This window comes from Doryrhamphus excisus, chromosome 1 (genome assembly GCF_030265055.1).
Source record: "Doryrhamphus excisus isolate RoL2022-K1 chromosome 1, RoL_Dexc_1.0, whole genome shotgun sequence".
In the NCBI taxonomy this organism is placed as follows: Eukaryota; Metazoa; Chordata; class Actinopteri; order Syngnathiformes; family Syngnathidae; genus Doryrhamphus; species Doryrhamphus excisus.
In genome coordinates, this window is record NC_080466.1 from 29,812,863 (window position 1) to 29,839,762 (window position 26,900).

Consider the following 26,900-nt stretch of genomic DNA (forward strand, 5'->3'; position numbering starts at 1 on the left):
TCTAAGGCAAAAAAAAAGTCAAAACAAGAATAATTTTGTAATATTATACAAATAAAGTTTTGGACAAATAATACGAATAATTTTTGGAAAATTAGGTTGCAATTTTACTGGAATAAAAGCAAAACACTACTGGAATAAAGTCATAATTATAAGAAAACAATTTACAAAAACAAAGTAGAAATTAATGGATAATTTAAAGAGGACCTATTATGCTAATTTTTCAACCCTTTGTATTGAGTTGGGGACTCCTATAGAGCAGCTACACACAATAACCAACACAGAAAACTTTCTAGATCTTCCAGAATCTGCACCTATTCCAGGTTTTTCAGTCACTCGTTTTTTCCTACATTGGGTATTTTGTTTGAACTTTCAGGAACATATTAATTCTAAAAACCGAGGTTTACTTTGCCTCATCTTAAAAGCAGCTATAGCTATATAGCGATAGCTACTGTATGGAAAGTCCAGATCATGCACAGGCCTTTTGTTCAAGGCTTATACTCTGTGTCTACTTGTGTCTTTGAATACAAATGAGCATGTATTGTCAAGCCAACTGTGGCTCTCCGGCTTATTATTTGGCAGCAGCATCCCAAAGTATGTCAAAGATCAGGGGGTGACAAAGTTAAGCTAAAGCGAGAGCACACAGGGAGAGATGTTCACGTACAAACCACGACAAAAAAAAGCTGCAATTAATTTATGTTCTGCAGGTCGATTGCCATGGAAACAGGCCACGTGCCTTACCACCTCCCTCGCTGCATTTCATGCTCCCTCTCTTTTTCCACAACCATCAGTCATGAAACAGACAAGCGTGGAATTATTTTCACTATCACCACTGTTAATGGAAAATTACCACAAACGTATATTCCCCCGCAGACAGATTCCACACTGTTCATCCTGGGGATTTAATACGACTTAATGCATTTTTGGAAGGTAAAAACTGGATTATGTTTATAGATAATATAGTTTGCATTACTCTCACTAGGCCATTCGTACCAAGCTGGTATTTGTGTTTCACTTTGATCTCACTGTTACTTACTAATTACTTATTAGCCAACATTTTTAGATTATTTCCAATATAATTACAATTACGATTGGCTGGGTGTACCTCATCTCTCGCCCAAAGTCAGCTGGGATAGGCTCCAGCATTTCACTCCCTTTTCTAGTCAGGAACTTACCAATAGTTCTACTGCTGCCACATAACACTGGCAATGATATGAACTTACTGTATATGCTATGATATAAACTTGCTGGTGGCTGCACGGTGGATGAGTGGTTAGCGCGCAGACCTCACAGCTAGGAGACCGGGGTTCAATTCCACCCCCGACCATCTCTGTGTGGAGTTTGCATGTTCTCCCCGTGCATGCGTGGGTTTTCTCCGGGTACTCCGGTTTCCTCCCACATTCCAAAAACATGCTAGGTTAATTAGCGACTCCAAATTGTCCATAGGTATGAATGTGAGTGTGAATGGTTGTTTGTCTATATGTGCCCTGTGATTGGCTGGCGACCAGTCCAGGGTGTACCCGCCTCTCGCCCGAAGACAGCTGGGATAGGCTCCAGCAAACCCTGCGACCCTCGTGAGGAAAAGCGGTTGAAAATGAATGAATGAATAAACTCAATTAATAAACTCCAATTCAATTCAATTCAAAACACTTTATTTTTCCCGGGGGAGCAATTTAAAGGACAGAAAGAGCAGCATATGGAATAAAAATGTAAAAGCAGACAAGGACAAGTAAAACAGCAGACACTATTGAACACACATACAAAGAAGAATAAATCTATAGAATCTAAAGAATAAAAAAGTAAAACAGGCTAAATGGAGGTTGTGCAAAATCTGGAACGGGAGGGGTCCGAGTTCAGAAGCTGGACTGCTGTGGAGACAAAGTTAGCCCTCCTCCTTTGTGTTCTACAGCGGGCTGTGGGTGTGATGAATGAAAACAGACCGTTTTGGAAAATCCAAGGAAATACAGCTGGAATAGGTGCAGATCCTGAAAGATCTAGAAAGCTTTCTGTGCAGTTATTGTGTCGCTGCTTTAGAGGAGTCCACATCTCAATACAAAAGGGCCGAAAATGAGCGTTCCCTTTAAATGATCCTCTGCACATTCACGATTCGTAGACCAAAAATAGTTTACACCCAAGTCTCCAAGCTTGGTCTCCAAGCTCCAAAGAGCAGATTGTTTTACCATTTTTACAGTCGTAGTATTTCCTCAGGAGGAAAGTGTATCCAAGACAGAAAAGACTGCGACATTCAGTCACATGGAGGCGGACAGTTTCCCATCAAACGTGCTCCGAGACACAATGAAACATTAATGGCGTGGATGCTGCTGTCTCCTGATGATGCACAGTTTCCAGGGCCTTGCAGAAAGCAATTGGATCGAGCACACAGGTGTCGGTGTACATTACAATGGTCAGCTTTGCTACGTGGTCACATGGTTCAATATGTCACCTGCGGGTTGTCAGAAATAATTGTTCTTGGGGGAATAAGTAAAATCCACCCCTCGTTTTTTTTTTATGGGGGAGGCGGTGGAGATGTGGTTGCTATGATGCAGCCATCGTGCATATTGTTCATGTCTTTTTGTGTGTTGTTAGATAATTGTCTAATTAGTTTAATCTTGTTTTATTCTGCCCTTAGGTATCAACCAATCATGTCCTTGCTTAATTGTATCATCCCGAGCTGTCTCTTCTTCTGTAAGTAGTCCTCGTCACGTTCTTGTCATTTAATGTTGTATCGTTGTGTTGCCTGTCGTGTTGCCGGTGGCATTTGCATGCCTTGTATTTGCTTGCCTTTTCACATTTGCTCATTATTAGCTCCGCTGACAATGTTCATGTGACAGTTACATTTTTATACTGGAAAGATTTGGCAAAATGCTAATCTGTCTATCCATTCACATATACTCATAATGGAGATATTTCCTTCTTTTCATACAACATAATAGAATAGCGGGGCTGCACGGCGGTCGAGTGGTTAGCGCACAGACCTCACAGCTAGGAGACCCAAGTGCAATCCCACCCTCAGTTTGCATGTTCTCCCCGTGCATGCGTGGGTTTTCTCCGGGTACTCCGTTTTCCTCCCACATTCCCAAAACATGCTAGGTTAATTGGCGACTCCAAATTGTCCATAGGTATGAATGTGAGTGTGAATGGTTGTTTGTCTATATGTGCCCTGTGATTGGCTGGCCACCAGTCCAGGGTGTACCCCGCCGCTCACCCGAATACAGCTGGGATAGGCTCCAGCACCCCTTGCGACCCTCGTGAGGATAAGCGGTAGAAAATGAATGAATGAATGAATAATTGAATAGCATGATAGTGGTAAGTGTTTACAGTATGTGTCTGAAAAGCCCTGAAAATGGCTAAAAATGCTATAATGGTAATATTAGCATGCTATAAACGTTACCATGCTAACACCTAGCATGTCAGTGGTAAGTGTTTATATATGTGTTTACTCATGAAAATAGCAAATAGCAAACTTCAAAAATGCTAGTATGCTAACATTCTAATATGATACCGTTTGCATGTTAACACCATGATGCAGTGTTTGTGACATAAAAAGAAAACTGCCAAAAAAGGTTTATTTGTATTTCTAAACATATTCATCTTCCAGCATTGGATCCATTTTAAAATAACGTGGCAACAGGTACAGCCTGACCAGTGTTTGATCACAATAAATAAATGTGGGTGTTAGCAGACTTAATAGCTCCGTCTGATTAGGAGTACAGACAACATGAGTCTGTTTATCTCTGTGTCAGCACAGTCAGCATCCATCAAGGAAGATGATTGAACAGACGGCTCTTCCCATTCATCCATTCTCTATCATTAGGATGTGACACCCCCAAAAGACAGATAGACACTCCCACATTAACGAGATGACCTTGTGTATTTCCAGTAACATGGCCACAGCTTGGAAGTAGACCTGAACCTTTATTACTCAAAGGCAGGAGGATCTCCAAGGAGTGTTAAATAAAACAAATTAAAATCATGAATGGTGATCATTAGCAATGAGTTAATTACTGTGAAAAAATCAATTCATCATTTAGACTCTCCAACAGGCTAATGTTGGCATATTTTACGAGAAACTTCATTAAGGAGAACCTCATCTGCCTTACGTGTGTCTTTTTTGGAAGTTATATGCACTCGTCCCTGCCTGATGAGATTTTAATGATCAGTAATCACATCGGAAATTGACTACGCGAGAGCACACATGCAAAACACTGTGCAGGATGACGGTGAGTTCAAGTGTTTATCAGAGACGTGTCATGTTTACTCCGAAGACTGATTGGAGCTGTTTACCGTTCCTAGTAATCACCGTGGTCGGTTACAAATCAGCGCTAGTGCTGTTGCCGGTCCTGGTTGCTGTGCATAATGTACAAATCAAAGTGTATGCACTTTTTATTGCCATATTCAGTGGGGACCAATAAAAGTTGTGAGTACAAAGTGTCAATCAACAGATAAGGGCATGCAATTAATTAGCAAAGATTGCAGTTAGCGATAGTTCACTTCATACTAATCTAATTGTGCCAAAGCTTCCTTGTAATATGCTAACGATCACATTGGTGGGCGGGATTAAACTGCATTCATAATTAGAGGTGGGCGATACTACAGATTTTGGTATCAGTTCTGTTGGATATTATTATCACATCGTTAGATTCACTCGCTATTAGTTCAGTCTATAGCACGGGTTGCACAACACTTAGATATGACTCATAGACAACAGGTGCATTGGTCTCGCTAACACACAACACACAAGCTTAACTTTCACTTTCAGGGGAGTAGGGAGGAGTAGCGGTTCTACGCCTGGTTTCTACCCCTGGTCCTAAGGGTATGTTGGAGCCTATCCCAGCTGCCTTTGGAGTCATCAGTTAACCGAGCATGTTTTTGGAATGTGGGAGGAAACCGGAGTACCCGGGTAAAAACCATGTACGCACGGGAAGAACTAGCAGAAATTGGAACCCAGATCTTCCCAATCTCCTTGATCAAATCTTCATTCATTCATTTTCTACCGCTTTTCCTCACAAGGGTCGTGGTGGTGCTGGAGCCTATCCCAGCTGTCTTCGGGCGAGAGGCCGGGTACACCCTGGACTGGTGGCCAGCCAATCACAGGGCACATATAGACAAACAACCATTCACACTCACATTCATACCTATGGACAATTTGGAGTCGCTAATTAACCTAGCATGTTTTTGGAATGTGGGAGGAAACTGGAGTACCCGGAGAAAACCCACGCGTGCACAGGGAGAACATGCAAACTCCACACAGAGATGGCCGAGGGTGAAATTGAACACTGGTCTCCTAGCTGTGAGGTCTGCGCGTTAACCAACTCGACCGCCGTGCCGCCCTGATCCAATCTTAATATTTACTAATAACAGTTCAGAATATGAACGGTTCTTCAGAATACGAATCATTCTTCAGAACACAAATGGGCCCTTCAGAACACGGACAGTTCTTCAGAACATTGGCGTTGTAGTTAGAGTTCCATTTCATGAACACCTTGTTCGATTCATTGTGTGACGTCACTGCAAGTTCAACTTTGATTATTGCTTGCCTGATGAAAGAGCCTATTACTAAGCTAAAGTACCTCCTATTTTTCATATTGTGGGTCAGAGTTAATTGTCATGGCAAAGCTTCGCCTGACAGTGCAGAACAAAAAACGTCAAAATCACAGAGTCTCTATGAAAACAGGCAATTAAATCCAAATTGGAGCCTTGGAAGTCACAATATTAGTAAAGGATGAGGAATGAAATGGACCCCTAATGACTAATTTTAGAATCCTGCAGAAAAAACATGAGACATTTAAGGTACAGGCAAAAAAAAGGGTGAATTTTCACCAATGGTTTCCCTCTTTATAGTCTTGCCATCGTGTTATACTGAACAAGATGAATTTCCATACATTGTATCCCAGCACTTCAGATTATGATGTAGGCTGTTGTCATCTCTCGCTTCTGGTTCTCATTTCTGAATCAACCTGCTGCTGCTCGTTTTCATGTACATTTACGTTTCGCTCCGCGCCGAGCCGCCTTTGGCGTGTGATGTGTCGTGCTCAATGAATATTAACGACCCCCTCCATTTTTCAGTACCGTAAAGGTAATTTTCATCCCCTACGCTAACATCCGCAGGCCTCCACCTCTATCTCACTGCCCACCCAAACCCCCATCACTGACGCATAAGCTATAAAATCTGAGCACTCGGTCGATGACACACAAGGGCATCTTGGCGAACACAAGGAATGGGACATAAACGATCATATGTCGACAATGCAAAACTAATTGTTTCATTATTAGGAAAAACCCTGTGAATTAAAATTAATTAGTTAATTCATTTTCTACCGCTTTTCCTCACGAGGGTTGCGGAAGGTGCTGGAGCCTATCCCAGCTGTCTTCAGGCGAGAGGCGGGGTACACCCTGGACTGGTGGCCAGCCAATCACAGGGCACATATAGACAAACAACCATTCACACTCACATTCATACCTATGGACAATTTGGAGTCGCTAATTAACCTAGCATGTTTTTGGAATGTTGGAGGAAACCGTAGTACCCGGAGAAATCCCACACATGCACGGGGAGAACATGCAAACCCCATGTGTGGAATTGAACCCTTGTCTCCTAGCTGTGATGTCTGCGTGCTAACCACTCGACCACCGTGCAGCCTCAATTAAAATAATTTGGTAAAAAATTATATGTTTTTCTCTTTTTGCAAATTACAAATGCTGCAATGGGGAGTGGATTAGGTATCTCTTTGCCCAGGAACATTAAAGTTCTTATAAAGAGGCCAAATCAATACTCTGGACAGGTTTAATGTATCACAATGATGTTTAAAGAAAACAGGGCCATACCTCAGTGCAGCAGAATCATGTGCCAAATCCCTGTGCTTTAATTCACAGGCTGGTGGTTCTTAAAAAGTAATTGGTTTTCCTTTAATTAAGGGCTACCAGCCATTGTTATTCTTTACAATTGCTACTACTGCTACTGAGCTATTTGTTGAATGTGCTGAACTTTACATTTTGTCTGACTAGCTTGATGTTGCGATACTGCAGTGTTTACTTTGCATTTTGACAGCCAGAATCGGTGTTTAAAAAAAACAAAAAACTTAAACTACATTAGGAAAGCAGGAAGTGAACAAATGTAACAGTTACTGATTGTAAAAGTACCAGATGGAGGGGTAGGATTTAATAAGCTTTGCTTCTTCCTACTCCTTTCGGACATGTGGAACTGTGAACTGATTATGTGATCAGCGCATGTAGACAAGAGATTGGAATATTCCTTTCCATCGATACCATTGTTTTCGGAAAAGTCATTCGGAAAGAAGAAAAACTCCTCATGGAAACGTGGCTACTGTTTAGAGCATAGAAAGCAAGGGTGACATTTCAATTGTATGGTTACTAGAGTAAGCCGTTAGGGGGTCCTGTCCTACATTTGCAACCTTTCAGACTTAGGTGTGTTTAAAATGCTCTATTGTTGTTCTACAAGATGAGTTTTTGGAGTTATCCTTGCTTTCACTTTTATGCCACTCCTGAATCTTGTGAACGGTCAAGTTGGAGAACTTCACAGGAAGATCTTCAGGAAGGTGTATGGCGGTAATCAATGCTGCTTAGTGCCGTTTGTCCAAGGGGGGGCTCTTCAATTAAAACTGAGAAAGATCCGTTCATGCAAATATGTTCACAGCGAAGGTCCAAACCTCATTTTGTCATCAAACAGACTCGCTTAATAACAAATAATAATTTAATACATGTTACAGTACATCTTCTATTGAAGTTTCAGAGACATTAAGTTATTTTTACTGCTACAACTTTTAGAAAACCACATATTTTATTATAAACGTTCAAAGCAGTCAAGCCTTTTTTTTACACTGGCTTAGACCGCAATGAGTGCATGTGTGAATATGAATAGAAATATAAATATTCATATAAGTGGTTTGCATTGGGCTTTCGTTCAGGAATTGGTGAATAAACATTGCCTAATTGAAACTGGAAACAAAGAACGTCATGCAATATATAAGCATACTTAGTTATTCTGCATTGAATAAGAACCAGTCTATAACATTTGGTGTACCAAAGTTGTGCCTTATAAAACGAATTTCCACCTTTAGACGAGGCTCTTTTGTCCCCCAAATCACACATATCACACACAAAGTAATCTTTTTTTTTTCCAACTGAGTCATCACTTTATAGATTTTTCCATTAAATACCTCTTTCAGTACTTCTCCTTTGGGTGCAGTAGCTTTGAGGCTAAAAACAACCCCCCAACCACCAAGAATATGTTCTCCTCTGATTCAATTATATAACTCATTTAAATCAACTATATAAAAGTGCCAGCCACTGCTCAGTTCTTTTATGCGGTGCCTTGCTCATGTCTGCTCACAGCAATCGTCACCAAAAAAAAATAAAAAAGGATGATTGTTTTAATTCCCCTGAATTGTGATGAACATCATTTCCAGTCATAGAATTTCAATTAGACTGAGTGAGATGTTCAGTACTCGCTAAATGTACTGCAAAAAAGGGGTAGTAAGGATAATTCATAATGCCGCCTACAGAGAACATACTAACTCCTTATTTCTAAAATCGCAAATACTTAAACTTGCTGAGTTCATCTTCTAAAATAAAAATAAGCTAAAGCTAATAAGCTAAAATAATGCATAAGGCTAAAAATAACCAATTAGTTAAAAATGTCATCCAATACTTCTCCACAAGAGAGGAGAAATATGATCTCAGGGAAGAACTACATTTGAAACGCTACGTTAAAAAGCCATAGCATTTCAGTATGTGGAATCAAACTATGGAATGGATTGAGTAAGGAAATCAAACACTGCATATTGACACTTACTATGGTACCCATTATGTCATTGGATGCTCATATCACCTCGTACTTCGGTATGTGACAAATTTTAAAAAAGAAAGAAAAAAAAGAAAACAATTAACTATGTTAAACTACGTATATTAGGAAAGCAGGAAGTGAACAAATGTAACTGATTGTAAAAGTACCAGATGGAGCGGTAGGATTTAATAATGATGTCTGTTATAAGTAGAACATTTTGTCACATTGGCTGCATGTGCATGTGTGGGTGTGTTTGCTGGGATTACAAATGTCCCTGAATGCAGCAAGTGTCCAAGTGTCCAAGGAGCTATGTGAATGCACATTTTTTGAAAAAGCTGGAGCAGCACTGACTGGAATAATTCCATGATGATGATATTGTTTATGCTGTACGTGCAGTTCAAGTCAAAGACTGTGGTGCACAACTGTGGTGCCCTGGTCTCAGTTCGTAGTAAACCTCATAGTCTTCCTCATTAGCAAAGTCCACTATGGTTGCATGGGTTGCATGGTTGCATGTAGCATTGCAGAAACAGGCCATACCCTGTGCAGTACATGGATCTCTCTTTCATTATGCTAATTCTGCAGCCTTTAGCTGCTCCTCATGTGGGAGGACCTCAAGCTCTGCATGACTGCACCGCTTCCAACACTTTGCGTTCCAGCTTCATTACGCATGCTGGGTGCAGGTAACTCATTTAGCAATCAGAACAACCTCCTGGGGCTGCCTGAGCTGAATATATGTTGCCTTATGGCAACTCGCAGGTAAAAACATTGTTCACACATCATTGCTTCATTTGATGAGTGCAATATTGAGCCAAATGAATGCTGGTGATAGCTCAGAACATTTAGAATCTGTAGTGCCTTTTAATAGAAAACATGCTTGCAACTCAGAATATAATGTTTACAACTAGCTGGTTACCACATAGAGTTATGTATCTAAGCAATGGGAAGATGTTTTGGATTCCCATGGAGCTAGAGACCTACATCATGGTCACTGCTCCATTGTTTTGTCAACAAAGCGCAATTCCATAATATCGGATTCTCTAATAGTCATGCAATGACATCCAACGCTAATAACATTTTTAGTACAGTTTACTAGGCGGCACGGTGGTCGAGTGGTTAGCGTGCAGACCTCACAGCTAGGAGACCAGGGTTCAATTCCACCCTCGGCCATCTCCAAATTGTCCATAGGTATGAATGTGAGTGTGAATGGTTGTTTGTCTATATGTGCCCTGTGATTGGCTGGCGACCAGTCCAGGGTGTACCCCGCCTCTCGCCTGAAGACAGCTGGGATAGGCTCCAGCGACCCTCGTGAGGATAAGCGGGAGAAAATGAATTAATTAATTAATTTTAGAGCCCTCTAGACATGAAGTAACACCCCTATAGTGAACTTTATACTCATATTACCCAATATAGTAGACATAATAAGAGAAAATAAGATGGTTTTACGCTGCATGGCGGACGAGTGATTAGCGCGAGGGCCTCACAGCTAGGAGACCCGAGTTCAATTTCACCCTCGGCCATCTCTGTATGGAGTTTGCATGTTCTCCCCGTGCATGCGTGGGTTTTCTCCGGGTACTCCAGTTTCCTCGCACATTCCAAAAACATGCTAGGTTAATTAGCAACTCCAAATTGTCCATAGGTATGAATGTGAGTGTGAATGGTTGTTTGTCTATATGTGCACTGTGATTGGCTGTGTACAGGGTGTACCCCGCCTCTCGCCCGAAGACAGCTGGGATAGGCTCCAGCACCCCCTGTGACCCTCATGAGGAAAAGCGGTAGAAAATGAATGAATGAATGAGTCTCACCTCACTTAGAACCCCATTAAGATCCAAAGGCACACAATGTAATTTTTGGCCATTTTTCAACTGGTCCTAAAATTTTGGATCGTGAGTGCCTAAAAAAAGACACACAGTCATATAGACGGAGCTTAATCCTCCAGGACAACATGTTCTGGTGAATTTGCAGCTCTATTTATTTCTGTGCAGCTGGCTCAGGGCCCCAATTCCAGGGTTAACAAGGCCTGCATGAGGCCACACTCTCCCCAGGGATGGAAGCTTCTGGCTGGGCTACAATAAAAGATGAGAACCGGTTGTGTACGTCCGTAAACACGTGCGCAAGTAAACGTGTGTGTTACAAATGACGCACAATTGGATTGTTCTTACTGACTTTGGAATCTAGATCTTATTGATTCTTTCCTGCCAAACTGGGCTAAAGTCTTGTCTGTGGCAATGCTGAATGATGCCAGCAGACTTTTATCAAGACCAAAATAGAAACGGTATTGATCTGCTCGTGAGATCTTGTTACCCATGTCCTATTTATCCCTGCAAATACGTTTGTTCGTGCAGCAATATTTTTGTTGTACTGCTGGAGCATATCAAAGCTAACAGGCCGGGAACAGTACGGATAGATGGAGGGTGTGTTCCAACTATAGTCTCACTGGGAAAGTCTATTCCAGGGTGCTGGAGAGAAGGGTACAACCGATGGTCGAACCTCTGCTACTACAAGAGGTTCAATGCGGTTTTGGTCCGGAACATTGGACTTACTTAGTAAGTAGGTAAAATAATATAGTATCTAATACCTTTTTAAAAGTGCCGGAAATGAGTAGAATACTTTAAATCAGGGGTCTCAAACTCAATTTACTTGGGGGCCACTGGAGCTCGGGTCTGGGTGAAACTGGGCCGCATCAGGTTTTCCAAAAAAAAATAAAAACAAAAAAAATTTCAAAAACTTCACCTTGGTTACAATTTTCTACAAGAAAAGCTCTGATAAAACATTCCACTCAAATATCTTACTTTTTATTTTTCTACACAAAATAATATGAAAAATAAATAAACAAATCAAGAATAAAGAAAATCAATCAATCAGTAATAAATAAATAAATATAATAATAAGAAGAAGAAAACGGCAAATAATAAAAACTTAAGAAACCACATATAGTTGGTGGGTAGACAAATTATTTTTTGAAGACTATAGTCACATTTATACTCTTTTTATTTACAACATATTGCGCAACTGCAGGGTCTTGAGACACATGCTAACTCGCAAACTAGAGAGCTAGCGACCTAAACGGTAGCCTTCAAGTTATTTCCTTTAAACTTAAATAGGCAAAAACTTACCACTTCCACACAGATAGGGAGGATAACTATTAACAGTTATTTAACCTTTAACATGAACATTAATCAAACATAATCATTTTTTCTGGGTACATGATACCATACAGCGTCCATATCAAACTTTGCGCGGGCCGCACTAACATTAAACTTTCATATCAAGGCGGGGGCCTCAAACTAGTGTCCTGCGGGCCACATTTGGCCCGCATGCCACGTGTTTGAGACCCCTGCTTTAGATCAAAGTTGGTACAAGCACTACAAATAAACACTGGCAAAACAACCTCCCACCAAAAGTGCACTAAAGCAGGTAATTGAGGTCGCTCTGACATTAACAGTGAAGCTCTTCAACTCCTAACAAGCCACTGTACCACTAAATGATTTTGAAGCTGTTCATTTAACGTGGAAGTATTACTTCTTTCCCCTTGAATAAAGATCAAGACGAGCTAATTAAAGAAATGAATGATAAGATAGTTAAAATCTAATGAAGTGTGCAGCTCGTGATCTCGATGTTCCGAGGAAAATAAGAGGAAAAGAAATCATCAGGAGACGTGAATTAAGCAGTACAGCAGGAAGTGAGTGGGTGAATGAGCGAGTCAGAGGATGAGCAAAGCAGTAGGTGAGTCACAGGCGACCAACCGGCCATGCTAGCTGAATCCTAATGCCGACCCGTGCTGAGACAGTCAGCATGCTGCAAGTCATCACCTGCTGAGCTCGCTGTGGACAAATCCAGCTCTGTCGCAGTATCTCTAATCTTTAATCTTTGAAAGAAAGGGAAAGTCACTTTGCTGCAAAGAAAAAGAAAGGATGCTACCGTATTGGAACACAGTGATGTCAGTGTGTCAATGTGCGTCATGTTTATTCATTCATTCATTCATTTTCTACTGCTTATCCTCACGAGGGTCGCGGGGATATGCTGGAGCCTATCCCAGCTGTCAGGTACACCCTGGACTGGTGGCCAGCCAATCGCAGGGCACATATAGACAAACAACCATTCACACTCACATTCATACCTATGGACAATTTGGAGTCGCTAATTAACCTAGCATGTTTTTGGAATGTGGGAGGAAACCAGAGTACCCGGAGAAAACCCACGCATGCACGGGGAGAACATGCAAACTCCATACCTCTGTATGGACCTGTATGGCCGAGGGTGGAATTGAACTCGGGTCTCCTAGCTGTGAGGCCCTCGCGCTAATCACTCCTCCGCCAGCAGCGTAAGAACATCTTAGTTTCTCTTATTATGTCTACTATATTTGGTAATATGAGTATAAAGTTCACTATAGGGGTGTTACTTCATGTCTAGAGGGCTCTAAAATTAATTCATTCATTCATTTTCTACCGCTTATGCTCACGAGGGGTGCTGGAGCCTATCCCAGCTGTCTTCGGGCGAGAGGCAGGGTACACCCTGGACTGGTGGCCAGCCAATCACAGGGCACATATAGACAAACAACCATTCACACTCACATTCATACCTATGGACAATTTGGAGTCGCTAATTAACCTAGCATGTTTTTGGAATGTGGGAGGAAACCGGAGTACCCGGAGAAAACCCACGCATGCACGGGGAGAACATGCAAACTCCACACAGAGATGGCCAAGGGTGGAATTGAACTCGGGTCTCCCATAAATTTTGTTAAAGCAACGCGGCACAAATCAAAACATTTGCCCACCCCTGCCCTAAACGCATATTAACACACACGCAACACGTGTATACACACAGTCTTCTTTCATGTCAAGAGTAAGTAATTACTTGGAATGTCGATTAAGCTAATTGAAATAGATGTTTGCTGCTTGGATAAATTGCCTTAAAAGCTTCAGCCAATCACGTTGGAAAATATATTCTTCTCCGACGATGTTAAGACAACACATGTTAAAGTGCAGCTTGTGGTTAAAGTTTTTCAAAATGAGCACCGCAATACACGCGACTTAATTTGATTTGCACTGTGAGAGTTTTGATTCATTAGTCCAGGGAGTGAAAAACAAAGGAGATGATTGCATATTATTCCTGTAACCCTCTGTGGCTCTCCGTGAAGAATAATAATTCCCAATTGTGAGTCTGAGAACAGGCAGTACTTAGTAGAAATAATTGTATCTGTGTTGTATAACACGTTAAACTTGAGGGGTAACTTGAGACAAAATGATGTATTATTGCTTTAAAGACAGAGGAAGTAGTTTATTGTCTTGAAATACGGTTTACAGTAACCCCTTGCCAATACGCACTGAATTGTTTTGCTTCACTTTGTCATATTTTTTCAAAAGTATATTAACTCATTGAGTCCCAGACCTTTATCAGAAGTTGACCCTCTTCTATTCTATTTTGTAATGATTTTGACTGATATTTCATGGCACACTGAATATAATATTGTGTTCTTGGGCTATACCAGTTTCGGTATACACCCTGGACTGGTGGCCAGCCAATCACAGGGCACATATAGACAAACAACCATTCACACTCACATTCATACCTATGGACAATTTGGAGTCGCTAATTAACCTAGCATGTTTTTGGAATGTGGGAGGAAACCGGAGTACCTGGAGAAAATCCATGCATGCAAAGGCCGAGGGTGGAATTGAACTCGGGTCTCCTAGCTGTGAGGTCTGCGCGCTAACCACTAGTCCACCGTGCAGCCCCTCACACACTTATTAAATGTAAACCATGAAGGTTCATGAATGATGGAGCCAGTAGAAACACTTAAAGATTATATATTGCAACAAATTCTTAGTATTTTCAAGATTTCAATCAGAAAATGTCGATCAGTGCAAGGAGGGAATTGTGTTCGACCTTAGATAGTTCAGTTGACGTCATGTTTTTTTTTTCATTATTATTTTTAGGTTCTTCAGTCTAGTTCTTGTTGCTGAAACCTTCACCTGCTGCCCTTGCGTGTTTTGTTGTCTGTCGCCCTTTTGTTTTCTTTCCTCTAAATGTTTCATTTACCCTTGAATGCAGCATCCATCCATTTTATGCTTTAAACGAGGGGCGGCATATGTATTAGTATTTAGTATGAAAACTCTATAAAATAACCCATGGTATGCATTTGTGGGAGTTGAAAGCATTTTTTCCCCCAACCTTGCAGTGAAGCAATTACATGCGATGTGAATTTGGTTGCACAAAATCTCCTCTTTGAGCAACTTTGTGACAGAACTGAAAGGCTGGGAGCAACACTGCAGTGCCGCTATGGAAGAAGATCCTCCCTCTTGTGTGTAACTAACTCCATTAATTCCGAGTGAGCAGTGCTGCCATTTGGAGTTCTCTCATAACAGCGGCCGTAATGTGGATCCACTTCACTGCATTTGGCTTTTAGTGCTCAGGCAACAGGAGCTCTTATATAAATGCAGCCTTTGCAGAGGGATGAGATGAGGATGAATGGATGGGAGGATGCGAGGCTATTATTACATTCATCCAACATGACCTGAAAGAGAAAGACTACAATTATTTTTTTGCTGACTCATTGCTTATGGAATAAGCCACAACAAAAGTCTGGAGACACTTTTCAATACTATTGAATGAGGAAGTGGATGCACAGGGGTGGAGTGGTTAGCGCACAGACCTCACAAGCTAGGAGACCCGAGTTCAATTCCACCCTCAGCCATCTCTGCGTGAAGTCTCAGTAGCCTACTACATGTTTACAGCAACACACACGCCGAGGGTGGGATTGAACTCGGGTCTCCTAGCTATGAGGTGTGCTAATGATCTATAAAATGTTATTATTTTTCAGGCATTCGTGTCAATATAGTATTACCACTGCAGGAAATACTACAGAACGCAGATGTCCCAAGCGTGTTCCTACCATTGCGTTCCTTCTCTGCAGGGATCAGAAATGGCGCCATGACACCTGATGCTATCGGAGAGCGCCCGCCAGAGAGAAGGCACATTGCGTTTTATGGAACTTAGTCATACAATCATTAGGATGCTATAAAGTGAGTCACAGTCTGACTCGCTGCTTTTACAGCCTCATGAAAAGAAAGTTATGTTCAGCTGAAGGCAAATTCTATTATAGTTTGGAGGTCTCAACCACAACATTGGGTACACCCGCGCAGACCTCGGAGTTGCGTCAAATATTCTACTTTTACAAAGATTATACAACTAAGAAATAGTTATTTAAGAATATAATACTGCATTTTAATAGATCATTTACATAGGACATATAAATAAATATCGCTCTGATTGGCTGGCCACCAGTCCAGGGTGTACCCCGCCTCTTGCCCGAAGACAGCTGGGATAGGCTCCAGCACCCCCGCGACCCTTGTGAGGACAAGCGGTAGAAAATGAATGAAAAAATAAATATTGATAGTATCGATAGCAAGGGTAGTATCAAAATGGGATAAATATGACCGATTTGTTTTTTGTATTGTTTCATACAATAATCCTTCATTGCTTCAAGTAATCACTCTTTCACTATTTTTCTGAAATATATATTTATTAATAAATCTTGTGGCTTCATGGTTGCATACAGCATATTATTAGACAAAAAAATCATATTGAAGCAGATTTGTACGTATTTGCGGCCTAAATCTCGTCCAGACTGGTCACTGGTGTTACCTCGCCTCTCGCCCAAAGACAGCTGGGGTAGGCTCCAGCACCCCCGTGACCCTCATGAGGATAAGCAGTAGGAAATGAATGAATGAATGTATGAATTAGCACACGCTAATCGGACCAAGCGGGCTTTCAACTCCACTAAAAGCTTCCCATCATTGCTAACCTTGGATAGCGTGATTAATCCTTTACCAGAAGGTCGGACTGTAACAAAAATGACTGTTAACCAAGGTATCACTGTATTTGATCTAGTTAGATGGTTATTAATCAATACTGACTTCATTGGAGCACAGATTGAAGAAGGACCGCAGTCACTTGATGGTTTGATTCCAACTGATTTGTTTGAGGGGCGGCACGGTGGTCGAGTGCTTAGCGCGCAGACCTCACAGCTAGGAGACCCAAGTTCAATTCCACCCTTGGCCATCTCTGTGTGAATTTTGCATGTTCTCCCTGTGCATGCGTGGGTTTTCTCCGGGTACTCCGGTTTCCTCCCACATTCCAAAAACATGCTAGGTTAATTGGCCACTCCAAATTGTCCATAGGTATGAATGTGAGTGTGAATGGTTGTTTGTCTATATGTGCCCTGTGATTGGCTGGCCACCAGTCCAGGGTGTACCCCGCCTCTCGCCCCGAAGACAGCTGGGATAGGCTCAAGCACCCCCCACAACCCTCGTGAGGATAAGCGGTAGATAATGAATGAATGTTTTCAGGCGAGAGGCGGGGTACACCCTGGACCGGTGGCCAGCCAATCACAGGGCACACTCACATTCATACCTATGGACAATTTGGAGTCGCCGATTAACCTAGCATGTTTTTGGAATGTGGGAGGAACCCTGAGAAAACCCACGCATGCAAACTGGCCGAGGATGGAATTGAACCCTGGTCTCCTAGCTGTGAGGCCCGCGTGTTAACCACTTGACCACCGTGCAGCCCACTCTATTCAATTTGCAAGTCACAATTACACAAAATGTACTCCTGATAGTTTGAGCATGTGTTCAGCCAAAGATAAGGGTACAAATTATATGTTTTTTTTTTTGTGCTGTTTGATCACTGTCCCTTGTGCATGGTAAATACACACGACACAGCAGAGCCTGCACACAATGAAGTAAATGTACACGGACAGGACAATGACAGACACACTGCACAGCAGAGGAGAAAAAGGCGAGGCGGGCTTTGAATTATTGAGCCCGGCCTGATAAAAATAGGCATTCAAAAGATACTTAATTAAATATTCAAAGCCCATATCTAAAAGAGTCTATGGCTGAGAGTTGAGAGAATGAGAAGAAACACCCTCAAGGAAGAATACAACTCACATTCAAATGAAATTTATGACCACAGTCCTTGGGTAAAGTTCACGTTTTGTATAATAAGCACTGTGGTTTTTCAGGTCATCACTTTTAAATGAACCAAATTAAATATTTGCAGAAACTCTGCTCTTTAGATGCAAATTCAGTGCAAAAGGCTTTTTTCTTTTTTTTTTTCAACATGAAGCAAGCAAATTTGACCTTCATGGTTACATAGTGATTACATTTAAATGTGGGGTTTTTAACTCGAAATGACTTCCTGGAGCTTCTCTTGGATTTGATCTTTGAAATTAAATTCTTATCAGTTTTATTCCGGCCCCATTTTGCAACCTCAGCTTCAGGCAGATTGCTACCAGAAAAAAAACACCCCAGAAAGACTTCCTACAAGTGTACGTTTTACATGATAAACATCAATAAGATAAATTGATTTATTGTTTATTACAAAAAAATCCCCATTTCTGCAATAACCAGGCCATAATAATAATAATAATAATACTGTAGGTCGCATAGTGGTCGAGTGGTTCACCTGTTGGCCACACAGTTAGGAGATGGGGAAGACCTGGGTTCGATTTTGTACTCTGATTTCCTCCCAAATTGTCCATAGGTATGAATGTGAGTGTGAATGGTTGTCTGCTGGCGACCAGCCCGAAGTCAGCTGGGATAGGCTCCAGCATACTCTAAAGAGTATCAAGACCCTAATGACGATAAGTGGCATAGAAGATGGATGGGTCTCTACTGTATGCACATCTATACTAGCGGTGGGTAAAACCGTTCATTTCAGTGAACTGGATCATTCCGGTTCATTCAGTAAAGAGATCCGTTCATTCATTCATTCATTCATTTTGAATGAATTCAAAAGAACTACTTCTTTTTTGTGAACGGAATGAACAAGGTCACCGCCCCTAAAATACCCGTTCAATCCGTTCAGTTACAAAAGATTTTTTTTTGACTGGCTGGAGAGTCGTTGCCTGAATCGTTCCTTTTGCAGGGCGGGAACAATGAACTGACTCTCCAGCCAATCAAAAAAAAATATTTTACAACTGAACGGACTGAACGGGTATTTTTGGGGTGGCGACCTCCATTCACAAAAAAGAACTAGTTCTTTTGACCTGTTTGTTCATGACCGCCACACCACTAATCTACACATCTCTCTGGTCACTTTGAATGACTGTCAGAAGATTTTCTCCAGTAGTACATGAAGTCCCTAGGGGCTCAAATGGACCGATGTTCCCAACTGAGCCGACGGGGACTCGGGGAGATGGTCGCTCGGGCAGAAGGCATTGAAGATCTTTCCTAGATCGTCTCACTCAAGTAGCAGTACTACCATTTTTTTTATCAGGTGTCAGATCCGTCGGTACAAGGCTCTGGACTGGTCGCTCTATGTTGGCTTTGGTTTTTGGCTCCAGGGCCCCTCAGCTCCACATCCACATTATCTTGACCTCTGTGGCCTATGGCTCAGGAGCCGGTGTAGCTATTCTCTTCTGCACACCCCTTGAGGCGCTCAGCCTGGCTTCTCCTGGGAACTCATACAGAAGGCTCCTTCTATGTGGATAGTAAATTAGTACAAGTAGTAACTGCTTTGCATGTATATTAGTTTGCAAGTCTTTCTGCATGCTCCATAGGGTACTGTGTATTGTTATTTTTGCTCGCACCGTGAGCAAGTTAGCGGAGACGTTATTACCAAGTACACTGGTGAATAACTAATGTTCCGTCTGGTTGAGTGTGCCCTGCATAGGTTGTGTTCAGAGTCAATATATTGTATTTTCCTCCTGAAACGCGAGCTGACGTCAGGGCCGTTTGCGCTGCTTGAGGGCTGTGATGGTGACCTCGCTATGTAACTTTGCTTTAAACATGGCTTGCTGCGCAGTTAATCCTGTAAGAGAGCAGAAACCTTGGCTCATGAACACTTTATTGACTTTATTTAACAGCACTTTGGCTTCCATGCATGATGAAAATAAGTCGGTAATAATTTGTATTTGGTACTTTAAAACGTATGGAAAGTATTGATGTTGTAGAACGTGGGTTTCGAATAGAGGATAAGGGAATCTCAAAGAACCAAATCACAGAATGAGAACCAGATTATTTATTCCTGACAACAATACCTAATACAGACGTCCCGGGCTTATCTGCAGTCCCTGTATGCCTACAAGTAAGCGGGTCTTATTACAGCGCAGCTGCAAAAAGCACCCTTCCTTTCCCTGCCTGGTCTTTTATACATTCGAGGATGGGACCTTCATCTAAGGTCCGTGCATTCTGATGCTAGTACAAAGATTCAGTGATAGCTCTTTAATCCAATGCATGTTCATTCATTTTTACATTTTTAAATACACTTGGCTGTGCATGGAACAGCGTGTCCGTCCCTTTAACCTCAAGCTGTCATAGCGACATCATTAGTAGAAAGAAAATAAGCTATCTTAAAATAAGTCATCTTTTGCAGTTCAATGCCACTTTGGTGCATCTGGGGGGGGGGTAACTAGACAGAAATGCAAGCTTCTTTTACTTCACTTTACTTCACTCATACAGGAATTGGTAGTTACTTTTCCTATAACACAGATGCAAGTTTGAATCCACGCTGAAACATGTCTGTGTGGAGTTTTCATGTTCCCCCCTGTGCCTGCGTGGGTTTTCTCTAGATACTCCAGCTTCTTCCTACACACCGAAAACATGCATGTTAGGTTCAATGTGCAACTTTGACCTCGTGTTGGAATGTTGTTGCTCAGCCATAATGAGGAAGATAACAATAGTCCAACACGTCATCATAAATTACACATTTTTCTAAATTAATACCAATGACTAGGATTTCAAACATTTTGTCAACAGAAGGGGTCGATCATGTATCTTGATGCCTGGACCAGGACTTGAGTAATCGATCAACGTGTTGACAAAAAGGACAAATTTCTCATATAAATGAACTTTTTGCATCTCAGAATGTTTGTCGACATAAGCGGTCAACCATGTATTTTGATGTAAGCAGGCATATTTGAGTAAGAACAACACAGTGGATTGGGACTTGATGACTTGGTCAATATGTCAGCATAAACAGACACATTTTTCATAGAAATGACACCTTTGGTGCTCTAATTTTTTGTCGACTTAAGCGGTTGACCATGTATGTCAACGCCTGGATGAGGACTTAATGAGATGGTAAACATTTTGACATAAACTGGCTCATTTTTCATAGAAATGACGCCTTTGGTGCGCTAATTTTTTTGTCAACATAACCGGTTGACGATATATGTCAAAGCCTGGATGAGGACTTAATGAGATGGTAAACATTTTGACATAAACTGGCCCATTTTTCACAGAAATTACTCTTTTGGTGATCTGATTTTTTGTCAACATAAGCGGTTGACCATGTATGTCAAAGCCTGGATGAGGACTTAATGAGATGGTAAACATTTTGACATAAACTGGCCCATTTTTCATAGAAATGACCCCATTTGTGCTCTGAATTTTTTGTCAATATAAGCAGTTGACTATGTATGTCAACGCCTGGATGAGGACTTAATGAGATGGTAAACATTTTGACATAAACTGGCCCATTTTTCATAGAAATTACCCTTTTGGTGCTCTAATTTGTTTGTCAACATAAGCGGTTGATCATGTATGTCAAAGCCTGGATGAGGACTTAATGAGATGGTAAACATTTTGACATAAACTGGCTCATTTTTCATAGAAATGACCCCTTTGGTGCTCTGATTTTTTTTGTCAACATAAGCGGTTGACGATGTATGTCAACGCCTGGATGAGGACTTCATTAGATTGTAAACATTTTGACATAAACTGGCCCATTTGTCACAGAAATGTCTCCAGTTTAGTCTAAAAACTTTTGTCAACATAAGCGGTCAACCATGTATGTCGACATTAGCAGGCACGTTTTACCAAATATAAAGAAAGCTAATAAAATAACAGTTGATGAGTTGGCCAACATATCAACATAAACAGGCATATTTTTGATAGAAATGACTCTTTTGGGTCTTGTCAACATAAGTGGTTGACCATGTACGTCGACGACAGGACATTACTTACTGGAATGTAAAAAAAAAAAAAATACATGCCCAAAGATAAAGATAGGAACGCAAGGGTAAAGGAAAAGTCAAAGATGGCAAAGAAAGAAGAAATGGACAAAGCGGGAATGATTGAAGGGAAAGTTATACATAAAGGAGGTGAAAGAGGCAGGTGGAGGAGGAGAGACGGCCTGCTTGTGTGTGTGTGTGTGTGTGGGTGGGTGTGGGTTTGCGGGGGGGTTAACCCTGCAGATCTTGTCTGGAGGGGAAATTGCATTGCTAAGGATTTATTGCTTCAAGTGTAATTGGGCTCAAGCAGCGGCAGGAGAGAAAATCCATGGAGGTCTTCCTCGCCAAGGGAAGCAGGTTGTTGATGCACTGGGACTCCTTCTCTTCCTCATGTCGCTCTCGCTCAAGCGTTTCTGCTTAGCAGAGAAAGAGGCTTCCATCTTAATGCTGGAATAACAGGGAGGTTGCGAATAAAAATATCAGCTGATTTTAGCTATGCTTAGCAGCTCACTTCAGTGTTATTTACAGTATATAAAGCTATACAATTACTGTACGTATGTAATATAAATTATATATATAATTATGGAGATATATTACATTATAAACTAATATACAGTAAATAAAATTAATAATAAAATTAATCAATTAAAAATTACATTTTTAAATATATTTATATTATATGTATATATATATAAATTTAATAAACACTGTGAAAAAAATAATATTTTTTTACTATGTATGCAAATTATTATTATTATTAATTATTATTTATAGACACAATCAACAAATATTTTCTCATACAAAATAAATACAATTAATAATAAAATTAATCAATTAATAATTACATTTTTTAAATATATTTATATTATATATATATAAATTTAATAAACACTGTGAAAAAAATAATATTTTTTACTATGTATACAAATTATTATTATTATTAATTATTATTTATAGACACAATCAACAAATATTTTCTCATACAAAATAAATACATTAATAATAAAATTAATCAATTAATAATTACATTTTTAAAATATATTTATATTATATATATATACATATATATAAATTTAATAAACACTGTGAAAAAATAATAATATTTTTTTATTTTTACTATGTATAAAAATTATTATTATTATTAATTATTGTTTATAGACACAATCAGGCGTGCGCGCCAACAACTCGTCTGCCTTGCAGCCCCACTTCAGTGTCATTGACAGTATATTAAAGCCATAGAATTACTGTATGTATGTAATATAAATTATATATATAATTATCGATAGAAATTACATTATTTATAAACTAATTAACAATAAATAATAATAATAATAAAATAAATTAATAATTACATTTTTAAAACAATATATTTATATAATTTATTTATATATATATATATATATATATATATATATATATTAATTTAATAAGGAACTGTGACAAAAATAATTACATATTTGTGTTTATTTTTACTTTTAAATAAAATATATGTAATTTATAGACACAATTTCTCATACATATTTTTGTTTGTTTTGTTCAGCTTTTTCCTGATTACGGATCCACATAGTTACAATATGTCAGAAATTTAATTTAAATTAATGCATGCACCTTTCATCACAATGCCATAGGGTAAAATGTATTTTTTGTGTATAAGTTTGTAATATTGTATCTCTTCATATATACTGTTTATACTCTACATATAACCAATAGTGGAAACAGCTCTCTATGTGATACAAAGTACTTAAGTAGTCATTCATAATACATTTGATGGGTTTCTGGTGCAACAGTTTCTTGTATGCGAAGCCGCCACTGCAGTGAAGATTCTCCCTGACATGCAGCAGCACTTTCCACACTGCAGAACAGAACGGGCTCTGGCTCTGCATACCAATCAGTGAGGTTGTGGGGGGGGGAGTGGGGGGTGGAGGATGCACACCACGAAGAGAGGAAGAGAGGATGCAAGGCATTGAAAATCAGATAGAGAAGGGAAGATGGATGGAGGAAGAGAAAAGCATCCCCTCCTCTTCCCATCATCCTCTTCTCTGTGCGGGTCACCCACCCACCGCTCTACAGTTCATGCAAAGGGATTCTCCCTCACAGGCTTTCCCTGTGTGTGTGTGTGTGTGTGTGTGTGAGGGGAGGTGGCGGGGGGGCGCAGAGGAGGGGCGATGGTAGTCAGGTGGCGGCGGCTGCTTTGTCTTGATAACGGAAGCGAGCGCTTCTAAAAATGGAAGAGCCATTGATTGAAGTCCAGTGAGTGTGTCTGATGTGGCGGGGCGGGCGGGGAGACGGGGGGCGCTCAGCGACCGGGAAAGCTCATTGACAGCCGAGCTGGAATAACCATTTGCTTAATTCACTTTTCTCAGCTATCCATGAATGTGGATACCGAAGTTAGTTTAAAAATGCATTTTTAAACCAATTTTAAAAAGTCTCTGCGGCATGGCGGACAAGTGGTTAGTGCGCAGACCTCACAGCTAGGAGACCAGGGTTCAATCCCACCCTCGGCTATCTCTGTGTGGAGTTTGCATGTTCTCCCCGTGCATGTGGGTTTTCTCCGGGTACTCCGGTTTCCTCCCACATTCCAAAAACTTATGTAGGTAGGCACAAAAAAACTGTTTCTAACCTTCTAAATATTTTTTATATAACATTATTTTTTATTAACATTTTAGAGCCCTCCAGACATGAAGTAACACCCCTATAGTGAACTTTATACTCATATTACCCATTATAACATATATATAACATATATATATATACCCATATAGACATAATAAGAGAAAATATGATGACGAGTGATTAGCGCGAGGGCCTCACAACTAGGAGACCCGAGTTCAATTCCACCCTTGACCATGTCTGTGTGGAGTTTGCATGTTCTCCACGTGCATGCGTGGGTTTTCTCCGGGTACTCCGGTTTCCTCCCACATTCCAAAAACATGCTAGGTTAATTAGCGACTCCAAATTATCCATAGGTATGAATGTGAGTGTGAATGGTTGTTTGTCTATATGTGCCCTGTGATTGGCTGGCGACCAGTCCAGGGTATACCCCGCCTCTCGCCCGAAGACAGCTGGGATAGGCTCCAGCAACCCCCGCGACCCTCGTGAGGATAAGCGGTAGAAAATGAATGAATGAATGATAAAAACTGTATTAGGTTAAAAACTGCCCCCCCGTATAACAAAAGTGTTTTTATGTGCAGACCAAGATGGATGCTGACATTTGACGACCAGGAGTTTTTCATGCTCGGAAAGACAAGCAGAGTAATCATTCATGGGTAAACCGTCTGGACGGGCTTGCAGATATTCATCTTCATCATCTGGAAAGAGAAGGTGGATGCACGTCCGTCATGCTTAGCCATGCTAAGCCTCTCTCCGCCATTTCTGTCCAAAATCTTGAACCTACCAGATGAGAGGTTACTTAGATACCTCCTATCAAAATGTAACAACACCGAGATAAGAATTCATATGAGTTATACAAATGTCTAATGTTTGATATTTCTTTGGTAAGATTAAGCTGGGAGAGGACACACATTGTATTGTAGTGATATTAAATATACAAAAACGTATTAGGATGAAGCATGAAGTTATAATGGTGTGGGGGGTGGGTGGGGTGCGGGGGTAACTATTTAGACATTACTATTTTGCTCAGTCGGCACCCCCATTCCACATCAAGTACACACATCCATTGCATTCACATCTCAGAGATAGTTTTATTCAACGGACGATATTTAGTTATTTATTTTTATTACAATAAATAAATTAATTAATTAATAATAATAAATGAATAAATACATTAATTAAATAAATAAATTAATTAACAAAGCAAAACCAAAATGGGGGATTTAAAAAAATATTTTCTTATTGACATTCAGCATTCAGTAATTTAATGAGAATCGAGCAAAAACAAATAATATAGTTGTAGTTTTCGAGAAGTTAGGTTAGGAAAAAAGTTATAATTTTATGAGAATAAAGTCAGAATATTCAGAGTAAAAAAAAAAAAACTCTTGAGAAGGAAGTTGAAATATTTGCACATTTTAGAAAAAAAACATGTTTTCTTGAAATCTAACATCTACGTGTGTTATGTGACCCTTGCATCCTTTCATTTTTCAGTATGTGGCCCTCTGTGGAAAAAGTTTGGACACCCCGGTATTTATGTATACTAGTAGTACTAAAAACATTTTGGCACAAAATTTGCAAACGTCTTTATTGGTAGAATTTGATAGAATTTATTGGTCGTGTTCAGCTGCTTAAATTAGTGCCTTTTTGCATTTTTACACAATAAAAACATGTCATAGGTCAAAATCATCAAAAAAAAAAAAAAACTTTTATCACAAGCCATTCACAGCTGCTGCTTCTCTCAGGACCTTGATTTACACTCATGTTGTGCCTCATCTTTATTCATGCCTCGCATTCAGCGCCCCCCAGCGCAGCCATTCTTCCGGATTTAACCTTGAGAGCATGTGGAGACATTTTCCCTGTGAAAATATACCGTGGATCAGCCGCTCAAGTATCTGATAAAAGCAAATAATAATAGTAATAGGGTGAACGTGGTGAGGGGCGGTTGCTTGGGGGGCGACCGCTTCAAGAGGCGGTTGCTGAAGGTGCCCTTTGTTTTCTGTCTTGTACTTGAAGCCCCGTTGCTTGAAAACAACCTGAGAGAAACCACTCTGGTGTCTACGTACATTATGACTTCTAATACTCTGATCAAGCCTGGAATATGTCTGACGCCAACCGTAACTGGAAGCTACGCAGGTACAATACTATTTTATGTAAATGTATAACCCGCAAGGCATGCTGGGCATCTTCCTGTGGGGTCAGTGGCCATGCATGCTGCTCATAAATTTGTGCAAAATAGTATTTTTTGCAAATCTCATATCATGCAAAAAGCCTGAAAAATATATATTTTTTGCCAAATCATGCTACCGAGATATTTAAAATATAAATCTGGAATTAATAATGACTTATAATATAATATAATATATAATAATAATACCTTATAGTAATACCTATAATAATAATTTAGTATAGTATAACATAACATAACATAATATAATGTATAAATATTATATTATATATTTTTTCTATAATATAACATAATATATCATATAAAATGATATGATATAATATTATATAATAATATTATATAAT

The 26,900-nt window shown here is 40.2% G+C and overlaps 1 long non-coding RNA gene across 1 annotated transcript in view; it reads left to right on the forward strand.

Moving 5' to 3' along the window:
• LOC131130788 (uncharacterized) overlaps window positions 1-25,330 on the forward strand; it is a 36,920-nt gene extending 11,590 nt beyond the window's left edge. Inside the window, exons 3-4 of the long non-coding RNA XR_009130087.1 lie at window positions 2,627-2,682; window positions 24,953-25,330. This is a non-coding gene — a long non-coding RNA (uncharacterized LOC131130788). The remainder of the gene's footprint in view (window positions 1-2,626; window positions 2,683-24,952) is intronic.
• The last annotated feature ends 1,570 nt before the right edge of the window (window positions 25,331-26,900 follow it).